General features: G+C 45.3%; 1 long non-coding RNA gene across 1 annotated transcript; it reads right to left on the bottom strand.

The window, feature by feature from the left end:
- Positions 1-12,393: 12,393 nt before the first annotated feature.
- LOC146036557 (uncharacterized) lies at positions 12,394-24,687 on the bottom strand. Its single transcript, XR_014460849.1, has 4 exons — positions 24,559-24,687; positions 15,036-15,142; positions 13,641-13,719; positions 12,394-12,497 (listed from the first exon to the last, which is right to left on the bottom strand). It is a non-coding gene; the product is annotated as an uncharacterized LOC146036557 (long non-coding RNA).
- Between the last annotated feature and the right edge of the window lie 2,140 nt (positions 24,688-26,827).

The raw sequence follows: 26,827 nt of genomic DNA, 5'->3' as shown, positions 1-26,827 counted from the left end.
ACGGGGCTTGTTCACATCCATATGTAAGGTAGTACAACCACTAGACATGGATTACGTTACCTAAGAGCCAGATGCACTAAGCTTCAAAAGTGATAAAATGGAGAGTGATAAACAGCCAGCCAATCAGCTCCTACCTACCATGTCACAGACCGTGTTTGAAAAATGTCAGGCAGTAGCTGATTGGTTGTTTATCACTCTCCATTTTATCACGTTTGAAGCTTGGCGCATCTGGCCCAAGGTGAGTGAAGCAGGCTAGCTGTGTGGGTGTGGTATATTTGCCCGACAGTCGGGATTCCGACAGTCATTACTCAGACGTCGGAATCCCGACTGCACAGCGGGGGAAGCGCAATGAAGCCCCTTGCAGGCTCGCCACGCTGCGGGCACGGTGGCGAGCTGGGCTCGCCACCTATTTTATTCTCCCTCTATGGGGGTCGTGAACCCCCATGAGGGAGCAGTAGGGATTCCGACGTCGGAGTAATGACTGTCGGAATCCTGACTGTCGAGGAGCCGTCCGGCACCCAGCTGTGTAATCCGTCACTAAATCCAGCTCTGCCATGATGCACTGTGGGGCCCATATTGGGCTTCCCTCTCACAATCAAAAAGGCTGCACATTGCTCTTAATCTCAGTAGAAAATGTAATTAGCCCATTGAATAAAACCTGGTCACTTTTATGTGGAAAAAAACAAAACCCCATCAATATGCCTCACGTGCCTCTACCTTTGTGTGCTAAAAGATGTCATAAAAGAGTAAAAGCAATTTTTGCAGGGACACTGTTCAGTTTCACTCTTGCTGGATATGGAGAGAGGAAGCTCTCAAGACTGAGATTGGTGGTAGGAGCAGATAGGGACCAGGGTGGAGAGTCTGTGGGCTAAAAAAGCTCAAAATGAAAGTAAAAATGGTACAAAAAAAAAAAGTAAAAAAGTACATTGCAGAAGCCGTCATTTTGACGAGTTTTTAACTAGTAGATACTACTGACAGTATTATCCCATAAAAGCTATATCTAGATACTACTACTGACCGTATTATCCCCTAAATGCTATATCTAGAAACTACTACTGACCGTATTATCCCCTAAATGCTATATCTAGATACTACTACTGACCGTATTATCCCCTAAATGCTATATCTAGATGCTACTACTGACCGTATTATCCCCTAAATGCTATATCTAGATACTACTACTGACCGTATTATCCCCTAAATGCTATATCTAGAAACTACTACTGACAGTATTATCCCATAAAGGCTATATCTAGATGCTACTACTGACAGTATTATCCCATAAAGGCTATATCTAGATACTACTACTGACAGTATTATCCCATAAATGCTATATCTAGATACTACTACTGACAGTATTATCCCATAAAGGCTATATCTAGATGCTACTACTGACAGTATTATCCCATAAAGGCTATATCTAGATACTACTACTGACAGTATTATCCCATAAATGCTATATCTAGATACTACTACTGACAGTATTATCCCATAAATGCTATATCTAGATGCTACTACTGACAGTATTATCCCATAAATGCTATATCTAGATGCTACTACTGACAGTATTATCCCATAAATGCTATATCTAGATACTACTACTGACAGTATTATCCCATAAATGCTATATCTAGACCCTACTACTGACAGTATTATCCCATAAATGCTATATCTAGACCCTACTACTGACAGTATTATCCCATAAAGGCTATATCTAGATGCTACTACTGACAGTATTATCCCATAAATGCTATATCTAGATGCTACTACTGACAGTATTATCCCATAAATGCTATATCTAGATACTACTACTGACAGTATTATCCCCTAAATGCTATATCTAGACCCTACTACTGACAGTATTATCCCCTAAATGCTATATCTAGAAACTACTACTGACAGTATTATCCCATAAAGGCTATATCTAGATACTACTACTGACAGTATTATCCCATAAATGCTATATCTAGATACTACTACTGACAGTATTATCCCATAAATGCTATATCTAGATACTACTACTGACAGTATTATCCCATAAATGCTATATCTAGATACTACTACTGACAGTATTATCCCATAAATGCTATATCTAGATACTACTACTGACAGTATTATCCCATAAAAGCTATATCTAGATGCTACTACTGACAGTATATCCCATAAAGGCTATATCTAGATGCTACTACTGACAGTATTATCCCATAAAGGCTATATCTTGATACTACTACTGACAGTATTATCCCATAAAGGCTATATCTTGATGCTACTACTGACAGTATTATCCCATAAAGGCTATATCTAGATGCTACTACTGACAGTATTATCCCATAAAAGCTATATCTAGATGCTACTACTGACAGTATTATCCCATAAAAGCTATATCTAGATGCTACTACTGACAGTATTATCCCATAAAAGCTATATCTAGATGCTACTACTGACAGTATTATCCCATAAAAGCTATATCTAGATGCTACTACTGACAGTATTATCCCATAAAAGCTATATCTAGATGCTACTACTGACAGTATTATCCCATACAAGCTATATCTAGATACTACTACTGACAGTATTATCCCATAAATGCTATATCTAGATCCTACTACTGACAGTATTATCCCATAAATGCTACAGTATATCTAGATCCTACTACTGACAGTATTATCCCATAAAGGCTATATCTAGATACTACTACTGACAGTATTATCCCATAAAGGCTATATCTAAATGCTACTACTGACAGTATTATCCCATAAAGGCTATATCTAGATACTACTACTGACAGTATTATCCCATAAAGGCTATATCTAGATACTACTACTGACAGTATTATCCCATAAAGGCTATATCTAAATGCTACTACTGACAGTATTATCCCATAAAGGCTATATCTAGATACTACTACTGACAGTATTATCCCATAAAAGCTATACCTGACCTGGTTTGCATTGTGTACTAGCTGGAAAGTGGCATCTGTTCAAAACTGATGATCTTTATTTTAAAGTTGCATAAAAGAGGTCGGTGAAGTAATAAATCCAGAGAAATACTCTACATCCTCCATTTCCAAGATGATCGGTCTCCTAGCAGGGCAGAGACAAAGAGCGCAGCAGAAGAGAAAGGTGCAGCAGAAGAGAGGAATAATGTGCACACAGATTCCACATATTTAATAGAGACTACCCAGCATCCTCTACTGCAGTGGTTCTCAACCTCAGTCCTCAAGGACCCCCCAACAGTGCATGTTTTCCAGGTCACCTGGCAGGTACACAAATTATGCACTAACACATTTTAAAACAGGTGGAGCTAATTATTTCACCTGTGACTGAGTAGAGACCTGGAAAACGTGCACTGTTGGGGGGTCCTTGAGGACCGAGGTTGAGAACCACTGGTGTACTGCATATAGAGAAGGAATATTATTGGCTGCAATGTTGTTGCCCCCACTCAGTTTGGTGAGTCTCCCCTTCCACTCTCTCCTGGCATTGACATAGCAGGGAGATGCAGAGGGGGAATTATACCTATGAGGGTGCCAGGGTAGTGAGGAGAATCACCATCTCCGGATAGTACCAGCATCAGCGGTAATCAGCCTACAAATAACCTTATTATAGCAAACCACAAGTCCTGCCCATAATGCAGTAGAAGAGCACAAGCTGTTACTGTCCAAACAAAATAAATCTAACATTTGCTGATACTGTATCTTGGACTTTTCAAATGATTTATTCCTGAGACATGTCGGTGGACCTGCTGACAGAGGCTGATTCAGGTAAGTTGATACACTAAAGGGGCACATGGATTTGACCACGTTGTTGTGATGTAAGACCCTGCAGCCTGTGTACAGGCGTTCCGCTGATATATCGGCAGTATAACCCAGAGCATCGCATCTGTCATGCGGTCCCGTGCATATCGAATGGGACTTGCTTGCAGGTCTGACCTCCGACTCGGGCAGCAGGGAATGGGATTGCATGCGATATATTGCGTGTCAATGTCATACATGGCATAACACACACAACACATGTATGTGATACAGGATGCAGAACTGCCCAACATATGCCGGCGGCAGCCACTCTCCCCCTTCCTGTCACCACCAGTGGCGGATTGGTCTACTGGGATACAGGGTGAGTTTGCTGGGGGGCCGGTCCCATATTGTCCTTGCTGGCCGGCTCTATATACAAGCTGGTTATGCGGTCTTGTAGAACGCTGCATAGATGAAAGTGCCCTGACCCGATCGCAACCAGCAGCATGTAGATTCAGGCGAGAGAGTGGCACGCGGCTAGCGGACAGACTGTGTCACTGTAACACATCTGCCTGCAAAGCGCCATAGTGTTTGGAGGAAGATGGGGTCTGTAGCTTCATCACTTAAGGCCCCCTTACACTTGGCCAACTTATAGTCCAACAAGTTGGACCTGATTGAGTCGAGATTTATCCTATCTCGAGTCTCTTGCGATCTCTTGGTTATACCCAATGGCACGGGATTGTGCATTCGGTCCTACACATCAGGCACATCAGATTTTGTCAGATAAATTGTCCCAATCCACCTGAATTGGGTCAAATCTGACAAAATCGGGCCCTTTACAATATGGGCGGGTACTGAGCTAGCCCATGTGACATCATGTTTCTCTGACAGTGCACTGTGATTGATGAGTTCGGATCTCAGGACTCTATCCTGAGCAGAGTGGAGACTGCAGCAGCACTGTCCCCCCTGGACAACCACACTACCCTGCCGGCAGTGCGCATACCCTCCAACATGACCCAAAATGCTCTGTTCCTGGACTTTCCTGCCAGTGGCAGTTACAGAGGTTGGACTCCAGCACAGTCCAAAAATCAAAGAGGGGGGGGGGGGGTCACATCAACTGCCAGTGAGTCCAGGACAGTGATGTTTGGAGTGGCATTAGGTGTGGCTTCCCTATTTGAATATTGGACTGTGCTGCAGCCTCACATCTGGCAGCTAGAGATGGGTCGTTCACGAACGAAGCAGGTCTTTTGAACGGATCCCATAAAAGACTGAGGGAGCCGCCGATCCCAAAAAGGTGATCCGTCGTTCTTTTACTTTCAGTTAGGGATGGCCATCGACCATCGATGATTCAAAATCATCGATGGTTCATGGCCGATGTCGAATACTTTTGCTATCGATGGGGGGGAACCAGATGGTTTTCTGCCATCGATGGAACAGAAAAACGATGTTTTGCTTTTATTTTTTCTCCAATGTGCCAGGACACGGAGCATAGCCTCGCCCCCGACACCCGCGAAGCCACGTCCCGTGTTTTGATTGGCCCACAGGCCAATCAATCAAACACAATGGATGACCATCGATATGTAAAAATATCGATGGTCATCCATTGCATAGTTTAGCACTATCGATGGCCAGTTGCCGAATTGCCATCGATGCCAACCATCGATGGCAATGGCAACGATGGCCATCCCTACTTTCAGTTTAATTTTTCATTACAATGCATTTGCCTATGCCCTGTGGCAGCTGAGATGTACTAACTCTGGAGACTGTTGAGTTCAGTGCTGCTATTGCAAGTAAAAGAAAGAATAATAAGGCTGCTGCTGCTAGGGATGGCCATCGGTGCAGATGCCATTGATGGTTACCATCGATGGTGATTCTGCACCCAGCCATCGATCAGTGTTTTACTCGGTTATATATGTTGTTATCTGTTCAGCTCACTGTTTTAAAAAAAAAAAAAGTAAAAAAAAAAATGGCAATAAATGATTGTATAACAAATTATGCTTCGCTATTCTCAAATTACCCCTTCTTTCAAAGTGAATCGCTGATCCGCCTAAAAGATACAGATCTTTTTACTGACTGATCTGCTGGATCCCGGCTCTCACTAGTGACCCGTTTTGCCCATCTCTACTCTGCTGGATCCTAGAGGTCTCTCTATCTCTCTCAGATTGTGATAACTCAGAGGACAAGCGAGACGTGACCTCTGTAAGCTGTACGGCCCAGAAAGGGGGATCCACAGGAGCTTGTGACACTTGTGAGTTTGTGATCAGGGAGCGCTATAGCCCTTAGTTTTATACAAAGCCCAACTATCTCTCTCTAAGCTCTCAACCCCCCACTGTAACTCACAGTACAGGAGAGCCTCGAGCAGTAAGCAGCGGCACCAATGTAAAAAAGATGGCCGCTGCGCATGTCTCAGAGCGCTGGGGATAGCCGGGGCTGCTGGGAGTACCACGCGGTAGCTCAGCCCCCCGCCCGGCAGCTCTAGCTTCTCTGGCGCCAGGTTTAAAAAACCCTCTGCCAGCCGCCTTTTTAAGAAACCCTGACCACCGCCGCTAACAGCGGTGGCAGGGAATACTCACTTACTGTCGCCTGCCATCGGCGGTGAGCCCGGGGGAGAACTGCGGCTTGCTTTGGTGGGCAGCGCCCGTTGCCTCCCTAGACGGTGGTCTCTGCAGCCAGGGAGCTGGGTGCAATACCTTGGCAGCGGCCGGCTTCCTCCGGCAGGCTCCCACGTAGCAGGCAGATAGTCTCGCACTATCTGCCTGTCCTCTGCGCAGAGAAAAAAAACTCAGCTGTATAAAAAAAATTTTATGTGCTCAGAGAGCAAAAGTGTGTGCCCGCTCCCTTTCGGGCACAAAATAAGACTGACCTGGAGGGGAAGTAGAAGGGGAGGAGTTAGCCACTAATTTTTTATTTAAAGTGCCCATGCTCCCTGTGTTCGCCTTCTATTCCCCAGTTTAACTCCAGTGACACCTAGTGGATGAAGGAGAAAAAACCCAGACTATCATACAACATTATTGTCTTTATCAAAACTCGATGGAGGGCTGGCGCTACCGGACCTACAATTTTATCAACACACCAGCCTGCTTTCCCAAGTAGCAGAATGGTTCAAAGAAAAAGATCCTACGCCTTGGGTCCTGCTAGAACGTAGCCTGGTAGGTCCTTTCCCCTTAACTGATGTCTTGTGGCTTCCGCCAGGAGTGAAGATACCCCCAATGTTTCAATCACCAGCAACTGCGGCAACATGCAAAGCATGGTTAGCGCTTATCTCAAGTTCCGGGGACATCCATCTTCCTTCTGTTAACTTTTTCCTTACAAGGCTTATCCCAATTCATTCCTAATCTGTATTTCATTACTTGGGTAATGAAAAATGTAATATCTTTGAAAGAAGCTACATCTGATGGCTTGTTGATGTCCTACACTCAGCTCAGAGAACAATACTCCCTACCCCACAGAGACTTCTATACATTTTTACAGTTGAGACACTGGCTATATAGCATAACACCCCCCCCCCCCCAATAAGGTATACGCATTACCCCAATTATATCCTCAACAAACTAATGACCTGTGACAGCAAGGGAAATATAACGTGGTGGTATATATTGTTGATCCGCACCCGCAAACCTTCCAAGATCCCCTCTTTAAATGGGAATCAGAACTGGCATGTTCCATATCAGAAAACGAGTGGAGTGTGGTGTTTTGGACATGCTTTAGTCTGTCCAGATGCATATCCCACTCGAAACACTGTTATAAGCTCCTGCATAGACTATACCTGACTCCAGTGCGACTCCACACCATATGGCCCTCTTCTCCCAACCTATGTTGGCGTAATTGTGGACATACAGGTTCCCTTCTCCACATATTTCGCTCCTGCCCTGCTCTGTCTGGTTTATGGTCCTCAGTGTTCAGGACCATCTCTAAAATAACCGACTCCCCAATAGCGCCAAACCCCTTATTAGCCTTATTTCATATCTATCGTGGACACATCAATTTCATATCTATCGTGGGCCCACCAATGATCGGTACGTGATGAGCCATATCTTAATAACCACAAAGCTCCTTCTTGCACGACATTGGCGCACACCTTATATCCCCACCATAGAAATTGTTGAATCAAATGTTGATTGTTGAATCAAATGTACAACTTCACTGTGAGTTTGAAATTGCAGGAACCAAGTATTCCTCATCCGCCTCTAACCCAATGATAAAATGGTTCCAATGGACAGAATATTGGTGTGCCCGAACTCATACTCACCTTCCAGGGTCCCAATCAACAATAGCAAATCCTGCTGACTTGTACAACTACTTCGGAAGCTGAAGTACTAGTTTTCAGTGATTGCCCCAGTACCCACGACAACCTTCCATTAGCTAGTTGTAGCCACCCCCCCCCCCCCCATGTAACAGTTCACATAATATGTTAGTTAGGTCATGACATCAGTGTATATTTTATATTTTAGGCTATTGACTGCATATGACTGGTGTACCCCCCCCCCCTTTTTTATTTTTCTCTTCTGTACCCATCCCCACCCCATCCTTATTTGTTTGAAATGTAAAAATTTCTTTGAATCGTTGTCATAAACGTTTATATGTTGCTTTGAAATACTCAATAAAATTTTAATTTGAAAATATATATATATAAGTAATATTCATTATTCTTTGTTATATAAATCTGCAGCACCTGACAATTAGGGAAAGTAAGTACAATAATGGCACCAAAAATTCTCATCATAAAACATCCAGACAGTAAGGGGCTTTTCTTACATAAAATATGGTTATATTATAGAGACAGTAGGTAGCAGGACATAGAGCAGCTGATGATGTCACAAAGCTGCATTGTGATGTCATAAGGGCTGCTGGCTCAGGGTCTCATCAGCATAAATTCCATTAGTGTATCTTCAACTGTTACAGTGTGAAGCTGCTCTTTTTCGTCCTTGGCGAATTTGTTTCAATTGTTCATAAAATATGATGTCAAATAAGAGAAAGCGACCAAAGAACAACGTGTCTGCTTCAAAGGAGATTGTGGTTCCTAGCAAGAGGAATAAGGAGGAAGATGTATGTGAGGGGAGAGGTGAGCTCTCCAAAATCAGAATAATGGGAGACATTCAGGTGAGAGAGGAGCACCAGACCACCGAGGTAGCTTCTAAGACTCTCCAAGAGAAAAGAAAACGGGAGCCTTCAGATGAGGCCTCAAATCTGAAGATGGTGCAGAAGACCAGCAGTGAAAGAACTGAGGAGAGGTCTGAGAGCGTGTCCTCTAAAACACCATCAGACAGGACAGGGGATAGCAAAAAGACCAGCATAGAGGTGTCTGGACAGAGAGGCATAAAAAGATCACATGCAAGCGAGGAAACAAGCAACAAAAAGTTGAGGTCAGCAGATGCAAGTGAGATACCCCAAGATAGCCCCGCAGAGACCACGGACCATCTGGCCAAGTTGACCTTCCACAGAATGCTTGGAGAAGGCGGTTTCGGGAAGGTGTTCCTAGCTTCCCATTCCATCAGCAAACAGCGTCTGGCAGTGAAAGTAATAAAAAAGAAGAAGGTAGCGGCCAACATTAGGAAAAACTCCATGTGTGTAGAGAAAGAGGTGATGAAAATAACTGGGGAGAGTGTGTTCTTCCCGCACACATATGCCGCGTTCCACACACCAGACCATGTCATCTTTGCAATGGAATACCTGCGCGGGGGAGACCTCGCTGATTTATTAGACAGCAGAGCCCCATTTGATGTTCCAACTATCAGACTTTTAGCAGCAGAAATACTCAGTGGGCTAGAGTTCCTGCACACAAGGGGCATTATCCACAGGGACATTAAACCTGAAAATATACTTCTGGATGCAGCTGGCCATGTGAAAATCGCAGATTTTGGCCTCTCGGCATTGAATGTCCATGGTGACGAGAAAATCAAAGGATTTGCCGGGACTCTGAATTACATGGCCCCAGAGGTTCTCTGTAACATCCCATATGACCGCATGGCAGACCTCTTTTCATTTGGGGTAGTATTATATGAAATGGTTACAGGACTGTACCCTTTTTATGACGTTGATGAGCCTGACAAGCTTGCGCAGTCCATCCTATATGATACTCCGCGGTATTCCAGCAGCCTTCATCCAGAGATTCGGGACCTCCTTAAAAGACTCTTATGCAAAGACCAAGATGAAAGGAGGGAACTCTGTTCGGACATCAGACGTCATCCGTTCTTCAGACCCTTAAACAGGAAGCAACTAGAAGCTGGCAGTATAACACCCCCATTTACTATGCATTGTACAACAGATACACTGGGTGATCCTATGCCAGTGGATGACCTGCTCTCAACTACAGACTCTGCATTATCTGAAGAGGAGGAGCGCCTGTTCATTGGATTCAACTTTACCAGTGACAGGTGGAAAATAATGAGTGCACCACCAGCGGCTGACTCCGAGCAGTAGCACCACCAGCTACCTCCTCCTGGCAGAAGCATCACCTGCTGTCTTATAGCTCCCGGAAAAAGCATCACCTGCTGTCTCATAGCTCCCGGCAGAAGCATCACCTGCTGTCTCATAGCTCCAGGCAGAAGCATCACCTGCTGTCTCATAGCTCCAGGCAGAAGCATCACCTGCTGTCTCATAGCTCCCGGCAGAAGCATCACCTGCTGCCTAACACCAATGTAATGGAGTACGGAGCATATCTGATTAGGGTTGGTAGGGTAGGGACTTGCAGAAATTTGGGGTCCCTTGACGTGGGCTGCAAGCTTAAATGTTTTGATCAAAATATAACAAGACCCCCTTTATTTTATTTGCTACATGCACACAGATGTGCAATATATTATAGTCAGCACCGATAGCTAAATTGATTCACCAGCCAGCCCTGTATACATGTTCTCCTCTGTAACTGGGAGAGGAGTACATGGAATGGGGTGCTGACCATATACGCTAGGCTAAGGACTTGCAGAAAGTTGGGGTCCACTTGACGTGGGTTTCAAGCCTAAATATTTTGATCAAAATATGACAAAATCCCCAATATTGTATTTGTTTCATACACACAGTTTTGCAGTATATTATTGTTGGCATGACAGCAAATGTCTTTCTACCTTTTCGGAGGATATTGCATTTGGCCATAGGTGTAACAATAGAATTTCTAATTAGGATATAATGTTATTGCTCGTATTACAATAAGTAATGATGACCTGAGAGCTGGGCGCAGAGCAAAAACAAACAAACTTTGCAGCTTGGCAAACCAGGTCCAAATTCAGATGTTGTCCTGTTTTTTCCACTGCGCAGGCGCATTTGCAGCAATGCACATGTGTGGGTCCCGGTTGCAAGTGCCATCAGCCAATTTCTCTGTTTGCAAGGCCTGAGTGACAGGGGGTGGGCGTGTCGGGCTGGTTCCCAGTGTTTCATGGGCGTGCTCACAAAAAAACAGTAAGTGCACCCAATTAAATGCTGGGAGTGGCCGGCAAAACGCAGGCGTGTTTCTGACTGCTAAGGGCGGGCACCTGACTATCTTATGTATTCCCATGTGTATAACTATTACCCCTCATCCTATGTATGAAGGCTATCCTTTAAACATTGGGCACTTCAAGAAAAAGGAATGTAGATGTGTTTAACATTATTAACCTTCAGTGGCTTTTAAAAAAATAAATAAAAAAACACCCCATAGGAGGGTGACTTTTCAAATTCCACGGGTGCCAGGGGGGAAATACAGGGAGGGATTGCCCGGGTGGGTGGGCTTATGTGTGTCATGCATTAGGCTGATACACCAGAACAACTGTTACATGTGTATCTACAATTTGTATAAATGTAATTTTAAAGTTCTACTATTTTTCTTTTATGGAACCCAAAGAGAGGCATCTGATTGTAATAGCTCCATCATGGTGCCAACACTGGCCAGTTGCTAGGCAAAAGTCTGCATAGCAACCAAGGCTGAGAAAGCTCTCGGCCAATCAGAGACCTCACATTCAGGTGACCACCGATTGGCTCAGAGGGCCGCCCGGTCTTTTGAAAAAATTTTTTTTTTTTTAAATTGTGCCACCTGCTCCACTACACCAACGCCCACCAGCCCTCCTGCCGCCCGACTCGCTGACTATCGCTGCGGCAGATCACATTGCGAGTGATCGCATGTGGTTAAAAACATGCAAAGTGATATTATTTGCAGCACATAATATCTATCAATGTGACACCGACCGGCCCGCCAGGTGGGAAAGCAGCCAGGTCTGGACCGGCCCACCAAAAAATGCCACGGTTTCCCGCCGGGCCAATCGGCCCCTGGCCGCGCATCACGTCGGGTGACACATGCGTTTCACTGCGATCCATGCGATTTGTCGCAGTGATTTATTGAAATTGCATGGATCGCATGCCATATCTCACATGTGTATGGGCAACATTAGTTGCAATGCAACAAAACCATCTAATGAGACTGCATTAATATTGTGACTCGTACATCTGTGTATAGCTGTCTGCGGTGGGGATAAGGAGCACATTCATTTAAAAAGTCAATATACTACACGACCCACCTGCCCCAGGCATCTCGCGCATTGAGGCTAGGTGTAATAGGACAGTATAGTGTATCTCCTGCCACCATTAATAGCCAAGGATATTATCGGCTGAACAGTTCCATGGTGGCAGTCATCAGGAACTCACCTTGGGGGACAGCCGAGAAGCCAGACCTTGACTTTTCCACTCTGCTTCCCACTCTTGCACAGCACTGAGGACTGACGCGTTTCGCTCCAGTAAAGATGCGGCCAGGACATGGGTGTGAGGCAGTTGTGCGCTAACAAAAGGCAGTACTCTCTCCTTTCTGTAGATAGTGGAACAACAAGTCAGGGAAGGCTTACGCCACGGCCAAACCATGCGGAGCCCAGACCCAGTAATTTATACGGTACTTGTTTCCTAGCACGGCCACAACGATCATGATCGTGGTCATCGGGTGTAAAATCGTGGGCATCGCGGCCATCGCATGCTCTAAAAAATCGGGTGCGATGGGCCAGACGCGATGCCCGCGATTTCCCCATAGAGAACAATGTTAAATGCCTCAATTTACCCGCGATGACCACGATTTCCCATAGGAAACAATGTGAAATGGCTCAATTTAACCAAATTATCATAGGAACAATGGTAAATGGCCCAAAAACACCCCTGAACATTTAAATGTCCCCCCAAAAGTAGTTTACGCCATCCCGCGATCAACGTGAACCCGAACCGTGGCGAGCGCAGCGAGCCCGCGAGGGGCGGCGGTACGCGTCCTCCGACCTTTTCATACCCCCACTATCCACGTCGGCGTGGAGTTGAGAATAGAATAGTGTGGCGAGCGCAGCGAGCCACCGAGCCCGAAGCGTGGCGAGCGCAGTGAGCCCCGCGAGGGGACGCGGATACCTGTGAAGCCCGCGAAGGGACGCATTTACCTGTGAAGGTATCCGCGTCCCCTCGCTGCGCTCGCCACACTATTCTATTCTCAACTCCACGCCGACGTGGATAGTGGGGGTATGAAAAGGTCGGAGGACGCGTACCGCCGCCCCTCGCGGGCTCGCCACGCTTCGGGTTCACGTTGATCGCGGGGTGGCGTGAAATACTTTTGGGGGGACATGTCAATGTTCAGGGGTGTTTTTTGGGGTTTCTGGCCCATTTACCATTGTTCCCTATGATGATTTGGGTAAATTGACCCATTTAACATTGTTTCCTATGGGAAATCGCGGTCATCGCGGGTAAATTGAGGCATTTAACATTGTTCCCTATGGGGAAATCGCGGCCATCGCGTGTGGACCATTTAAGCATTTTTGGCCGCATACGACCCGACCGACGCGATTTTCACTGTTTTCAATGCATTTCAATGGAAAAATCGGGGGCATCGTGTCGGTCGCGTCGCAGGCCACTAAAAATTACACCCGATGGCCGCGATTGTGGCCGTGCTAGGAAACAAGTACCATTTATACATATATCTTACCCACAGGGATGGACTTCACAGAAGAATCTCCAACTAGGGACAGGGGCTGCGCATGGAACCGATGCAACCAGCAAACACTCTGAAAGGAAACACATCTTATGCAGCATTCTACAGAGTATAACCCATGTTCACACCTAACATTGACCCAGGACACTAAACACAGGGTTGGAGCCAGGTTTTAGGTTACTCACATAGTTCACACTGACGGATGGACCTGGGTTATAGGTGTGACCTGGGTCAAGCCTTTCACATCAAATGCTACCAGGCCAGACCCATGTATTACCGTGGTAGCGACCAGGCTCGAGGCCCCAGCAATTTGGACTCTGGTGGACTTCCAGCAATATCCCGGGCTTTTCGCTCAGTGTGAGATAGGTATTGCAGGATCTTGGGCCTAATTCAGCACAAGTTGTAGTGCGAGAAATTGCAAAAGTACAACTCCTTCCACTAGCATTCAGGGGAGCCGCATAGAACAGGGCAATGCCACCCTGCATGCTGGTTCCCCCCACACCCCACAACACCCCTACTGCAAAGTGCTTGCATCTCAAGGGTAGTCCCCTGTCAACGCAGCCTAGCTGCGAAGGCAGTCAGCGGGCCGCCATTTTCCCATGTGACACTGTCAAGACGGTTCCATTCCCAACATCGCGTTGAAGCCCCCACAAACCAATTGTTATGCCTACCGAATGACCTATTTCATGCGTCAACCCATTGCTTGAAGACCTAGTGACCGCATCCCGTATAAGTTAGCGCTGGTGCGACGGGAAAAGCAGCTATGTGAAGACAAATACAGCTTGGAACCGACCAATTCAGAGGTTTATAATAAACAGGTGCTCAGAACAGCTAATGACATCAGCTTAAAGCGTCAAAGCTCTAGTGATCAGTCTGCGGTCTCCTAGGTAACATGATTTGCATGCAGACGTGGACTTTTCAAAATAGCGTGATCTGAAAACTCGCAGCATCGGCACAATTCTCAGACAATGAGATTACAGGATAGGAAGTCTTCTGAGCAGAAGGGAAATGAATAGAGGAGTGCTGTGAATCCTGTATAAGCAGCTGTGATAATTATCATGGTCATCAGAGATCTTCTCTGCCCCAAACCTTGTGCTCATGTATTATAAGGAGTAACGCACCCTCCTACTGCTGATCTAGAACGCTATCAGAAGTCACCTAGGTTCTCCCTGACCTGTATGAAAGCACTTGGCTGTCACAGAACGCCTTACTTCTAATATCCTTATATGTCACAGTATGTAGGGAACTATCTCATATCTTATCCCTTAAGACAGAACTTCAGATAAGTGCTTTATTTTGACTGTAATCAATGAATAATAGTGTAACACAACTAGTCCGCATGTGTTTCTCATAGCACTACTGTGTACTACAGTTACCAGGAACACACACTTGAGATCTTTGAGCAGCCAGCGTTCTACATGACGGCAGCAGCCACGGAAGGGGCAGTTGCTGCTTTATTTTGGTTGCAATCTCTCTCTGTAGGACCGCCGATTTACCTGCAGGCAAAATGAACAGAATTCTGTGTCAATGTCCTTCTTACACATGTCTCTCCGTTTTACTGGAGTTTACAGTATGTTAATTAAGTTACACCATTTGCTTTACCAGTGATCACACTGAACAATGGGGCCGATTCTGGTTCACACGCAGTGAACCGAGTTTGGGCTCTGCCCTGATGGTTGGAGTTTGCGCATGCGCATTTCTGCACATGTGCAAACCCCGACTGTGAAAAGGATTTACAGTGTCACCGGCCCATTCGCAGCAGGGAGGGAGGGAAAGGGGTGGACGGGGACAGTGGCGGAGATGGGACATGGGAATGCCCAGTATTTCATGGGCATCCCCATGAAAATGTTGGGCGTTCCAATGGGTACATAGGTAAGCCGATGCTTGCCAGGGGCGAGCAGCTGACCTCACATGACATCAGCCGAACAACCCCGTCTCCGCTGACTTATATTTGCGAAGGCAGGGGGCATCATTCTCTGGTCGCCCACCATCTAATGATTTCTCTGCTGTGGGCACATGCAAGAGGAAGTGTCTTCGTAACATATCCCCTTGCATGGATTTAGTGCCAGATTAAGGTCTAAATGGGCCTGGAGCTGAAAATTATCAATGGCCTATTATGCGCAATAATAGGGGTAGTGGCCAGCACATTATAATGTGGTGGGCGTGACCAGTGTTCTGGTTGGGTGGTCTGCTCATGGGTGTGTCTCTATTTGTGTAAATACTTTCAACTAATTATATACAGATGGAGCGGGCCTCAATCTTGCAAGGGATGGCGGAAGATTCGCCATCTGCCATCGCCTCCATCTGTTCTGTGAAAGGGGACGCGCGTGTAACCTTCCGACGGCACCTCCCAGCTTTCCCACCTAACCCTGTCCGTCTCCCTGGAGCGGAGACGGACAGGGTTCCCGCTGCCCGGAAACTGAGACGCGCGTGCGTGTGAGATGCACGCGTGTCTCAGTCAGATAGTCATATGGAGCGGATCGCCAGCGGAGACAATCTGGCGATTCGCCAGCAAGAGGGAGGCTAGCTCCATCTGTATGCCTGGAAAAGGCAGGGGGCTGGCATAGGAAAAATGGCACAGAAAAGAGGGAAAATAGAAGCTGTACATATACTTACAGGGTGCCCTTCAAAGGTGCACCCGCAGAACGCCAATGTCCTAAGATGCTTGCTGGTTGACGCAGCACTCCAGTCATAAAAAAATACTGAAAGACAAAACTTGGTAGACAATACTGTATTTCAGCACCTTTTATGTTGTCACCTAAGTTTACCACACCATATACCCCTTATACAAAACATGCAACACAGTAGTAACCCCCTTATACTGTACTTGCCTCTTACACATTATGCCACATGGAATGAGACAAAATTCACACTATGGCACATGGATTAAGGCAAAATTCACATTTTGCTACATGGATTGAGCCAAAATACACACTATACCAAATGGATTGAGCAAAAATCCACAATATGCTTCATAAAAATTTACACCATAATGCCCATTACATGTTAAGCCACACACCGTAATGTCCATTACGTATTATGCCAAACACCATAATGACTATTAACAATTATTCTACATAAGTGCTGCTTACCTACATGCTCATGTAAGGTAGGACTAGGTGTGTGGACCCAGTTGCCATGATTTCACAGTTCTGCTGGCCTCCTGCAGGCTAAGGCTTCACCAATAACAGCCACGTTTGTAGGGCTGAATTAGGTCCAGCCCCAGATGGTGCCGCTTGGTCTTGAGTGGGACAAGGTGGCCCGCAGGAAGTGGGACACACGGCAAGGTGGGGTGAGATGGCGTACACACCCAGCCTACCAATGCGTGGGAAAAGTAACCCCACCGGTGCAACAAATGCACTAAGGTGGTATATACACAACAAACCCCTTGACTGCTTCGCGCAGGGATGGAATGACCCCTAGAGGGCAAACCAGACCCCCAGTGCGAGCTGCTGCAACAATGCAGAGATGGTACAGTACAATTTCAATAAAAGAAAAGCTGCAGGCAGAACCCCTGACTTATCTGGGATGATGCTATCACAGCAGAAGGAACTCAGGGGACTGCAGCACAGGAATAGGCAGGAAGGAGCACTGATTGAGACCAGGAACACAGACCCTGTAGCACAAGCAAGGCTGGGCACAGGACGCTGGATACAAGGGCTGGGACCGGGCACGCTCTGGAGCAGGAACCAAGACAAACAGAACTGCACTGGGAACTATAACCGGCAGCGTCTGCATGCTGAGAACCTAACTATATAGCCTTGCATGCAGCCACACTCAAGAAGCAGGATATGCATAAAACCCAGGGAGATGGGTCAGCAAAACCCTGATCCAGGGGAAAACATACAAACTGCATACAGAATATATTAACTGCACATTTACACCGATCCACTAGAGGTAGATCGTAAAAGCTCATTGCCAGGGGTTCCATGCTCATTGCCATGTGGGTTTACATGCTCATTGCCATGTGGGTTTACATGCTCATTGCCAAGGGGGAATACATGTTCATTGCCCCTTGGCAATGAACATTTAATCCCATGTAGCAGCCGCCGGGCAGAAGTGACAGCCATTGACAGCAGCCTAGTCCCTGCATTTTCTGGTGTGAGGGGGAAAGAAAACCACCCCTCCCTCCCCCTTTTAATCAATTGGCTATATCTTCGGATCCAACTGATCCATTTACATGAGACCAGTATCATATTGAAGAACTTTTGAGTGGCTTCGAATGATTTCGGTCCTGTGAAACCATTTGGCTCCAGAGAAATCTGCCCTCAAACAACATGAACAGCCAGAAATTACATTTCAGAAATGAAAAACTGGTTTACCCACAATATCTCTGGAACCAATTAACCGATATGGACCGGCCTGGTATCAGATTGAAGGCCCAGCGATTTGGGTTCAACTGAGATGAACATCGAGCCGGAGGGGGAACTGGCAGCCGTTGGAACCGCGTGAGGGTCGGAATTAGCGGGTCCCATGTTATCCTAGGGGGAAACGTTCCAGCTTTGCCATGCAGTATCTTCGGTTCCTGGGGGGCTAGTGATTGGGGCCGGTCTCATTGGATAGCCCTGGCCCTCAACTAAAAAATGGACCTATTTTGAAAGTGGGCCTGGAGCTACAGCTCCATCAGGCCCATTTTTAATCCAGCCCTGGTAATAGGCATCATGGTGTGTGGGGTAATGGGCATTGCAGTGTGTCAAAATGTGGAAATGGCATCATGGTGTGTGGCAAGACGTGTAATGGGCATTGCAGTGTGTGGCAAAATGTGTAATTGGCATCGCGGTGTGTGAAAAAATGTGTAATGGACATCAGTGTGTGGCATAACATGTAATGGGCATCGCAGTTTGTTGCATAATTTGTAATAGGCATTTACTGTGAGTGGCATAACGTGTAAGTGGCATTACGATATGCAAAATCAAGAATAGAATTGGAGCAAAGGTTAAAAAAATCTCTCAACCAAAAGGTGGTAACCCTATATGTTGACCATTTTTAGGTGTCAACCTAGGCATTGTTGACCATAACCCTTGAAATTATGTAAAGTGTTCCCACTTAAAAAAGTCTTCTTTAGTAAATATTCTTTTATAATTAATGAAAATAAATTAAAATAAATGGAAGAGTCGCTGTAACAGCTGTTTGGTATTACTATAGAGGTGTCAAGGTTATTTTTTGCTAAGCAAAGTAATATTCGTAATGCATACCTCCCAACTTTTTGGATGAGGAAAATGGGGCAGCTGCGTGTGCCCAAAATTAGGAGTGTGGCTTCTCGACAAGGGGGCATGGCCTGCAAATTACATCATCCCCGCATGGCCATGTCTGTTTTCGCTGCTGTGGAGGCCTGACCAGCGGCGCTGTAAGCTGCTGGCCAGCCCCCAGCCTCTCTGCTGCGAGAATAGATTTACCAGATGAGAGAGGGCCTCCCAACTGCCCGCTCCCCCCCCCCCCACCGCTGGACAATGTCGGCGCCGGGTGGGATGCAGGAACATCCCCAAAAACCAGTAGGGAGGTATGGTTAATGTATAAAGCCTTCAAAGATGCTTATAGCTTCCAATGAGCTTCTATCATTTTATAGAATGTACTGTACTTGATAAATGATATCTAAACTCTAATGGGTAGGTATAGGCAACTTTTTCATCTGTTCGCTTAAGGCACAGGTTCTCAAAGTAGGTCCTCAGGACCCAACACAGTGCATGTTTTGCAGGTCTCCTCACAGAATAAGTGAAATAATTAGTTCCACCTGTGGATCTTTTAAAATGTGTCAGTCAGTAATGAGTGCACCTGGCTTAAGAATATAGTGTTGATTATTGATAGCTCCAACGTTGATGCGATAAGCCAGGCATTGATGGAGAACCATGGGTGAATTTTGTTTTGCAGATGAGCAGTCAGCTAATGCTATTACACCAACTAAACTAATGATAATCAATGGCAACCGTAATCTCCTATCACCGCTGTGACTATTTACAGTGTTGTAGAGAGCTGGCTGTGGCCTCAATAATTTTTTGGGGGACGTGCCGGTTATCATAGGAGGTTTGGCCAAGCCCAGGCTTGCCTACCCTCCCGGAATTGCCGGGAGGCTCCCAAAAATCATGCCCCCCTCCTGGCCCCCTGGGAAGGTGGGCAATCCTCCCGCATTGGCCAGGCAGCCCCCGCACCCCCTTCCATGCTGCACAAAATTACCGGTTTTCGCGGGTCCGCAGCAGGGCTAAAATGCAGTGAATTGCGTTGTTTGACTGCTATGTGGGCGGGACTTGATGACGCCTGCCCTGCCCCGCCCCCTGGCTTCTCCCGGAGAGGAGAAAACCAAAGTCGGCAAGTATGGCAAAGCCCCTTTAGGGAAAAAATTCGCAAAAAAAAAATATGGCTCACCACAAAGAAAAAGTCAGCATTGGGGTAGGAGCGATCAGTGTTATAGATTCCACCCTTTCACAAGTGGGCAGCAGACCCAGACTCCTCTAATACCACTTTTACACTAGCATCCCGGGTCGAACCCTGTATTTTGACCACAGGAATTTTCCAGGTCAGACCCTGCTTCAGACACCATTTACACTGCACTTCAACCACGTTATTCCCAGGTCAGTGCTCTTTTATGCTTTTCCCTGTTGATGTACTTTAATATTGCCTTTTTGGGCTGTTTAAGATGAGGTCACAGGTCACAGCAGCAAAATATTAGTTATCCATCTGTTCTTCAGTGATCCACTCGCTAACACTAACTAGTCCCTATACATGCACAGAGAGACTCCTAGGTCTCAGAAACTAGAGGATATATAGTAATTGCATGGTAATAAGAAAAACATATATATAGAGAGAGAGAGATTGTCAAAGATACACCTTCTTAAAGATACATAGGGCCTGATTCAGGTGGGGGTCTGTGAATGCGCATGCGTGGCTCTGCGCATGTACAGACTCCCTGTGCAAATGCCTTTGGTAAGTATCAGACTCTCCAAGGCGTTCGCATGGGCAGAGGAGGGCGGGGGAGGCAGCAGGCGAACACCCAGCGGCCCCATGAACTGACATTCCCATGGGATGCAGGTGATGTCACATGACGTCAGCGTCTGCCCCCAATTCAGTGATCAGCAGCCATCTGACAGGTAAGTAGTGACTTACTTTTCTGACTGAAAGCTGCAGAAAGTTGACGCTTGGTCTTTCCGATATATCTTTTTCCACATTTACAGTATATAGATCAGGTGTGTAGTGAGACGTCATGCAGCTTTTAATAACCCATGATTTTTTATGTCCCAAAATCTGTGCTATAATCTTCATCTACATATTGGCACGTTTTGCCTTCGCTGTTTGTAACCAATTTATTTTAACAGTTGACTTAAGGTGATGACAGATTTCAGAATGGCAGCTCACCTAAACACTAATTGAGGCTTGGGAGGAAGAAAAGTTAGTAGCAGGGGGGTGGACAGTTAGTACATCCCAATGTTTAGTTAACATTTCTCTTATATAAGAAAGTAGTAATGTAAGAGACATTTTAACTAAACATTGGGATGTACGTGGACCCCCTTCTACAATGTGGCTCTGTCCAGTGTATTGCTGGCAGCAGAGGATGATGTGGGGTATACAGAGGCAGATGTATTAAGCCTGGTGAAGAGATAAACTGGAGATAAAGTGGAAGGAGATAACGCTCCAGCCAATCAGATCCCAACTGTCATATTTCAAACACAGCTGATTGGCTGGTGCGTTAACTCTTTCAAGTTATCTCCACTTTATCTCCAGTTTATCTCTTCTCCAGGCTTAATACATCTGCCCCACTGTACATGTGAGTGCTGCATGGCCATAACCAACTGCCACCACCAACTGCCGCCCGCATGCCACATTGCAATCCTCAGTGCACAGCAATATCACTGGCATTTCCTGGGCAGAAGCTGATGTGGACACAAGAGAAAAGGCCTCTCAGGTGAGATCAATTTGTAGACTATTAATCGCTGCAAGTGATTCTCCAAGTGAGTTATCAGTGAGTAGAGCTCAGCGCACAATTACATCTGTGCTTTTTCTTTCTCTTTTTCCCCCCTTTTTTTTTTTTTTAACTTGATCACCTTCTGCCTCCGGTTACAATGAGCCGTCGAGAGTTATCCCAGCTGATTGGAAATGAAGGTCAGTAAATGTTTAGTAAATTAAATCTTAGACCAATGTCTCTTCTCTAGCAGTTGTCCTTTGTAATGGGAGGGATTATAGCAGTGGTGGCTGGCCAGTGTCCCTGTGTTACTGGCTGGCACCTCCCATGCTGTCAGTTACAGACCAGGAACCGCTAAGCATTGGGGCCTGCATCCATACACTCATACTGTTACAGCTCTGTTTTTCAGTAGTATAGTAATATAATATATAAATCATGTTACTGCTGCAAATCTTATTGTACACCAGCAATATCTGATCTTTACATGTCACATATGGCTATTTGTTATATCTGCAATATATGAAATATCATTTTAGATGGACCCAGCCAGAACACCAGAGAGCCATGGCTGAGGTCAGGACGCCGCAGACCATCCCGTGGGAGTCAGTCAGCAAGAAGATCTGGACCAACATCAGGAAGAGGAAGAACTGGACGAAGAGGAAGAGACCATCAGGCAGTTGCAGAGAGAGTAGATCACCTCCTGCTGGACAGCATCATGCGGCTCGTCCTGTCCCGTCTCCCCACCTACAGCAGGCGCACCATTGCAGACGGAGAGGAACCAGAGTACTGCTCCATCTGTATCTCTGACATTGGGGTAGGTACAGAAATGGCTGTATCGCACTGTCATCACACCTTCCATGTTCCCTGTCTGACAGAATGGCTGCAGGTTAACAACATCTGCCCTGTGTGCCGCTCGAGACTCTTGAACCCGGCTCATTTCTCCCACCTTTACTGACGGCTCCCCAGCAAAGCAGAACAACCAAACATAAGATCATGGTCTAAAGCGGTAAGTTCCTGTTTTAAAGTTCAAATGTTTTTACACTTTTACAGTGTTTTTTTCAATTTACAGTTTTTGTATTTTTCTAATTATTAATAAGACTTGTCACTGATCCCTCCAGTTCCAACAATTGTTGTTACAAGTTTACAGTGTTTTTCTCTATTTAAATTTTCTGTTTTGAAACTGGAGGGAATTGACGTGAACAAGCTGGGGATTAGGGCTACTGGCGACACCCCAAAAACAAAAACGACATTGAGCAGCCACCTCATGGGTGTGTTGGAAGAGCTGCTAAGCTGCTAATTATTTTTGAAATGGACAATTAAATCCAACTCATTGATTACTTAATACTTGAACATTTAACATTTAAACCATCGCCGATACTTCAGCTAGTAATTAGTAAACCTGACCCTTTTCATCGCCAATAAGTCTCCAAGTCATTACTTAAAATTTGTTTATTATTTATTTATTACCAGATTCTTATATAGCGCATACATATTCCGCAGCGCTTTACATAGAGTATTTGAATATTCACATAAGTCCCTGCCTCAGTGGAGCTTACATTCTATATTATATATCTTACATCTGTATTCCCTACCACATGTAAATGCACACACGGATATTGTAGGGTTAATTTTTAGCCTAAAAGAAAAAAGGGGGTATAATTGAGCACTTGGGTGGGCTCAAGAATGGAACAGGCGCCTAGTGGGGTGTTGTGACGAGCTGCTCCCACATAGGCGGCGCTTGTACTTTTAAAACCAGGTCCGGATTCTAAGGGTTGCACTGTTTTTTTCCTACTACAATTTATCTCCGTATCTCATTCCTGGGTTTAACTTTGGAACTTTCTCAGCAATATACCAACATATGGGACACCACCACCTGCATACTGTGGATTACAAATACCGCATACATTGTGAGGACACTCCCATGACTCAAGGATTGCATTCACCCTCCAGCGATATTTCAAGATCCTGCATGGTTTATGGACTCCCTTAATTCGATCATGGCCAAATCACCCAGTGGGAAAATGAGTTATTAATCTATATAAGAGATACACAAGAACAAGCAGGACTCCAGTACTACTAGGTTACATTGGGCCAGATGTATTAAGCCTTAACAAGAGATAAATGCACGGGTGATAGAGAGGATAAACATCCAGCCAATCAGCTCCTTACTGACTGTTTTCAAACACAGCCTGTAACATGGCAGTTAGCAGCTGATTGGCTGGACGTTTATCTCTCCTTTTCACCCTTGGATTTATCTCTTGTTAAAGCTTAATACATCTGCCCCATAGTTACATAGTAGGTGAGGCTGAATAAAGACTTGCATCCATCTAGTTCAACCTATGTTTATAATAGTTTATCCGATGGATTCACATGACCCCCAATATGCGTCTAGACATCAAAAACAACATTTGACTGCATGTTCAGATAATATGGGGGATTGTTACCCACCAGCAAAAACGCGCATCATTATCGTGGGTACACACTTAACTATAGGAACGATAATATCGTTAAAGATATTGTTATCATGCATATCGTTAGACATTCTCCAGGAATGATTGATAAACAGGCCGGATGTTCAGTTATTGTCAGACAATGGGGTCTATGTATTATTAATCACATACTCATTAAGGCAATATCCCGGAGGGAATGCCAGCAGTCAGAATTTGATGCTGGTATCCCAACTAGTAGTTAGAAGACCAGCACCAGATGCAGACATCAGATCATATAACATTTGGGCCTTATGGGGGGGGGGGATACCGTTCAGTAACGTCACCGGGACCCGCTGAACATGCAGGTCCTTTGGTTATATTGCCAAATTGACCTGCCAGCTCAGAAGACATCAATCATTGTTAACGACCAGCTGGAGCGCGCATTGTTAACGATAATGAGTGTCCACACTAGATGATATTGTGAACAATATCACTCAGAAGCAACTTTTTTGAATGGGGGGTGTATGGGGGGATTAAGCCCCACAAGAATCTTGTTGGATGCGGCAAAGCGTTCAGTTGCTCCTATCAGTACCTGCTGGCTGGTGGGCGTCATCCTGGGAGTGTCTGAGAAGTTTCTCAGCCAGGAAAATCAGCAGTGCCCGGATGTCTAGCTCGCTGCTATACAGGAATGTCTGGTAAACAACTTCTCCAGTGTAGCCCATGTTAAAGTCGAATTGCATACACGCCATTTTAGGATAGTATGGCCGCCATTTTGGTTCGCAGAGTTGCGCAAATAAAGTATAATACCCGAGTCTGTGTAACGAAGTAGACCATTAAGCGCAGCCATACTAATACACATAAATTCATAATATCATACTTACACCAAATAAAATATAGTTAATTAAAGGTTTAGTGCACTACACATAGTATAACCAACAATACACAATTATGTCTGTATAATGTTTAGTATCGTTATGTTCCGTTTCTCATGCGCAGCACTCCGGTCGTAGCGAAAACTTCGCAAATAATAAGGTCCGATAATTACGGACTAAATCCATATTCCATGTACTATTTCTGTTAGAACTGTATAAGACAAAGCAATCTAGTTATAACCGGTTCTTGTTGCTGATTTACGACCCCGACGACGACGCCAACAAACAAAGGACACCGAAGTACACTCCCCCTGCACCAATCCAAACCAAGTGTAGTACTTTGCTCCAATCCCTGACTACTTGACATTTGAACCCTTGACCAATGGAAATGGCCTTTGACCCCCCTCTTTAGACCCTATAAAGATAGCTATCCCTGAGCTGGCTCGGTCACTTCGGCACTGCATCTATCCCTTCATCACTGACCGGGCTAAAGTTCTTTTTGAACATAGCGAGCTCCGACCGGACTGCGCTGCGCATATTTGATGAGACGGTAAACGGTTGCATTCCTTGTGCTTACTTATATTGTTTATTGGCTGATTGTATTCTGTACCTGTTTTCTTTCCCCTAGTAGTGTCTCACTTGTATGTAGTATTGTTAAACGAACTGTATCACGTGTTATACTGTGTTTCTTCTTTCTGTACCCCCCTGTTGTCCGCTAGGGACTAATACATTATTTGGAGATTCAATCTCCTCACTTTGAGTTATATCCTTGTCTCGACTCTCATTCGCATCTAGCGATAATAGTGTACTACGGACATTGTCCTTAAAGGTATTCGCAGTTTAGGTACTAAGTACTGCGAAAGGATACTCAATTACTGGTATTGGTCTAGCAGTGTATAATCCGTACGGAAAGGGTCCGCTACACTGCGCTACGCTTTGTTCGCACGTAGCTAGGTTAAAAGGGTAAACAGATTACGGATAGAGTACGTAAGCTGCGCATTTCACTTATTGTCTTTCTGGTTATATTAATATCCACATTAACACCCAGGTCCTGAGTGGGGGAAATATTCCAAATATCATTTAAGTCTGGAAACAGAGGGGTTTATTTATAAGATGGGAGTTCTCATGAAGATTGGATGTGGCTATGAACGACCAATCAGAATCTACTTCTTATTTCTAAGATCATAGATAGAATCTGATTGGTTGCTATGGGCAACATAACCTTTTTTTTTTTTTAAAGGCTTTTGTAAATGTATCCCGTGAATTCCTTAATACCCAGAGACTGGAGGCTGATAGCAGTAATCTACCTCCCAGATCTACCACCATGGCAGACACAAATCCCATGACTTTCAATCAGTAAGGTAATGTGGGTTCCAGGCGGTTGATACTGTAGCTAGTACATTAATGTTATCATTATTGGAAATACTAACAGTGGAAATACTTTGTTTTTGGTTACATCTGCTTAGCTGCCATGTGCCCAAAGGATATACCAGTTGCCCCAATGGCAGCACAGGGCACTTTCAGTTACACACATCACTCTATAATTTATACTCACATACAATACAGCACAGGAATGACCTCATCCTAATCCAACTCCCATCAGATCATGAACATTTCTGCGAGTGTAGGAGCACAATGTCCTAATGTTCATTCTAGCACCCGCCATCTTTAAAAACCCATGCAGTTCCTGTTCCCTGCCTGGGGTGTCGCTGTCTGCTGTAGTGCTTCTAGCACAGTGTGGTCTTTATATCATCCCAGCATGCTCTGCTACAGTTTTGCTATTTGGCCATGCTAAAAATTATGTAGGGCTTGCTGGGATGTGTAGTTCAACAGCAGCTGGTGTGTCAAGGTTAGCCATCACTGTTCTAGAAGGTACTAAATAAATAAAAAGTAGAACCTGATTATTTGCTATGGGCAACTTCCCATCTTCAATAGAACTTCTATCTTATACCCCTTTTACACCGCTGAATAATCCGGGTCAGCTGCGGG

The sequence above is a fragment of the Crinia signifera genome, chromosome 9 (assembly GCF_055691185.1).
Source record: "Crinia signifera chromosome 9, ASM5569118v1, whole genome shotgun sequence".
NCBI lineage: Eukaryota > Metazoa > Chordata > Amphibia > Anura > Myobatrachidae > Crinia > Crinia signifera.
The sequence above is the reverse complement of the archived record's forward strand: the minus strand, read 5'-3'. Positions and strand labels throughout refer to the sequence as shown.